The sequence below is a fragment of the Mytilus edulis genome, chromosome 4 (genome assembly GCF_963676685.1).
Source record: "Mytilus edulis chromosome 4, xbMytEdul2.2, whole genome shotgun sequence".
Classification (NCBI taxonomy): domain Eukaryota; kingdom Metazoa; phylum Mollusca; class Bivalvia; order Mytilida; family Mytilidae; genus Mytilus; species Mytilus edulis.
The window spans coordinates 16837713-16841319 of NC_092347.1; positions in this window are offsets into that span (position 1 = coordinate 16837713).

Sequence of the window (3607 nt, forward strand, 5' to 3'; positions counted from 1 at the left end):
GAAAAGTGCCATTTGGTTTACATGTGAACCACAAAAATAAACTGATGAACTTGAGTTACCTCTCTTTGATTAGACACTTTTAATGGAAATATTTTAAAAAGAGTAATACTTAATTTACAATAGCCCAACAATGAAATTGCTGTGTGTTTTAGACAGGTATAACAGTAGTTTGATTCCGCAGGTGTATTGTATCCGGATAAAGAAAATCCCCAGTGACTTTTATCCGGCATCGAAAATTCACTAGGTTTTCTATCCGGGTAAGTGTAAAACATTCACCCGTCATCAGTCTGTGGAAGAAGCGATTCGATAAAAACTTTACTTATATCAACGAGCGATATTGTCTTATATCAACGAGTTGCATTGTGGGAAATTTCAGACGAATGTTCGCATTTTACGAAGAAAGGCAGATTTCTCGGCATAAAGTAATGACTCTTTTCTTAAAACAGGGTGACATTCAACACAACATACGTCTGGTGTATAATTTCCCTGAATTATTTTATGTAATAACAAGCAAGGTGTATTTAAACGAGAAAATTGAATTGTTGAATAAATGAAACATAAATGCACGATTTATCATTTGTAGATGTACACATTCTATAAATATCATGTAGTAAAATTCAGTGGAATGCAATTAAGATGAAGTCAATTGTTTGCTAAGCCAAAATCACCTATAAGTCAAAGATACTGCTATATTATAAAATATCAATGCGATATTTGTCTTATATCATAGCGATGATTTTTTAATATGAAAAATTTAGGAATGCGATACTTTTCTAATATAACTGCTAATATAAAATGAATACGATGACACGTCACAATGCATGTCAAAAAAACTGCAAACACAATTCAAAAACTTAGATCATGACCGGTTTAACGTTTTAGGATCAATATCACTAAAATTTCATAACTCTAACAAAATTAACGCTTACATGAACTTATGATCATTTCGAAAATGTTACTTGACCCTATTGATATTTGAAAGCGTTTACAACCTGTTCAGTCTATTGTTTTCAATAACATGGTTTAACCGACTAATTCTATTTGAAGTGATGATGCAATGGCGGAATTTAAATGCGTTTGCAAATAGTCTACCGACCTAATAGATTCCGTATTATACTGGTCACACTGCTATAGCCTATCCACCTTGGTAATATCGAAATAGACAAAAAAAAATTACTTAAAAGAAACATTCATTCAAACAATACAGCTCCAAATTACAATGAATATTCAAATGGTAAAATAAATAATCCAAACAAATTAAAATTTACAAATGCTGATGTCCGAACTTTAAAGATACCAACTGAGGTAGCATCAGACTATAAATTGGACAACTTTAGATACAACGAAAATAAAAAATCTTGTCAAACAGAAAATGTATTTATTATTAACATAGAAAAAAATATTGACCAGGAAAACAGTTCTTTTTGGATGATATCAAAGACTTTTCCCGTTGGTAAATCTATGTCTTTATGAACATCAACAGATCGCCGCGTGGACTCTCTTTTACATCGCGATGACCGTGAGGGTATTCCAATGTATTGTCGCCACAGAGATTTGACTTTCGTTTTTGACTAGTAATCGATCGTTTAAATACGGGAACATTCCTTGGTGCAAAATAACAATCCGTATCGCTTGTTATAAATTCATTTCTTCAATGAGTACTAAAAAAATTGTTAAGAACACAAATAAATAATATGTAAATGTCTTTTGACGTTAAAAATGTGTATATATCTTTTTAAAATTTATAAATTTACATCGTTCAGTTGGAGGACTGGAAAGCAGTTATTCATAAGGGGAAATTTTAAAGATTTATAGATATTAGAAGATGGTGCATGAGTTCGAATGAGACAACTTTTCATCAAAGTTATAATTTGTTTCAAGTAAACCTTTATAGATCAAAGAAGGGCCTTAAATACGGAGCCTTGGCTCACAACAAACACCACGCTATATAAGAACAAAAACATTACTACAGTCTAGTGTTAAACCATTCAAACAGGAAAACCAACGGTCTTATTTGTATAACAAGAGGCTCTCAAGAGCCTGAATCGCTCACCTTCAATTTTTTTGTTTAAATCATTGATCAATGATTATTTTTGTTTTTCAGTGTGTGCTAAAATATGCCATTCAAACATTTTTTGTATCTGTCATATTTTCTTCAGAGGCAAAAATAATGGATTTACCCCTAGCAACATTGGCTATTTTTCTTGAAGTAAAAGGAAATGAAAGAACATTTAAAATTAATAATAAATTAAGTTAGTTATCTCCCTTCAAATATTTCAGACTGAGAATATCTTCCTTTATGCACATTCTGTAGTCATGTACTGGATCTGTGTAAAGTTTAATTAATACTGCTACAATTATTTAGGAGGAGTTGTGCTTATCTCCCTTGAAAAAAATCTTACCAGAAATATCTTCCTTCATGCACATCTACAGGTTGTGTTCAAAAACTGTAAAGTTTCATCAATATTGATTAATCTGTTTAGGAGAAGTTGAGTTACAGACTTGTTGCCATTTTTAGCTATATTTAACTAAGTAAAATCAATTATCTCCCTTAAAATAATTGTGACCAGAAATAATTTCCTTCATGCACTTCCTCAGGTTGTGTACTACAACTGTGTGAAGTTTACCAGAAAGGCTGAATAAATCTGACTGCTTAAAGACTGCAGTTGGGATAGGTGCAAATATGTGACAAGATTAATTTGTTTTTTAGTCCTTTGTTGCTTTTTATTGTTATTGTAGCCATAACACACAGCAGCTGCAAGTAATTAGCATGGTTTCAAATGAGTATATTAGCATGTATTTTAATATAGCTATGTTTTTTTGTGTTTGTTGTTGAGTTTCTATTGCAATGATGAACAAGAATTGTGTCCAAAGTACACGGATGCGCCACTTGCACTATCCTTTTGCATGTTCCATGGACTGTGAAATTGGGTAATAATCTAATTTGGCATTAAAATTAGAAAGATTATACTATAGGGAGCATATGCAATAAGTTTCAAGTTGAAATTTATCAAAAACTACCTTGACCAAAAACTTTAACTTGAAAGTTTCATTTCTATGTTCAGTGGATCATGAAATTGAAGTCAAAAGTCTAATTTGGCTTTAAAATTAGAAAGACCATACGATAAGCAACAAGTGTACTAAGTTTCAAGTTGATTGGACTTCAGCTTCATCAAAAACTACCTTGACGAAAAACTTGAACCTGAACGGACGCACAGATGGACCAACGAACGAACAGAGTTGCAGACCAGAAAACATAATGCCTCTCTACTATCGTAGGTGGGACATAAAAATGATTTTTGTTTTGCAATAAAGATATAACAAGATAAAGAGTGGACATGATCTTTCCCATAGGACATCATATACTAAAATCTAGGTTTTGACCTTGACTTACAAAGTTGTACATACATAATGACATACCCTCTGGTATTGCTTAATATTCATGTGAAGTTTAAACTTTGAAATCATAACTGTTGTCAAGATATAGAGTGGACAATATTTTGTTGTGGATGGATGGACAGACTGAATACTATAGGTTGACCCCTAAAATGGCGGGGTCTTCAACTTTTGCACTTAAAGGCATAGGTATAATATAAGTTGACAGTGA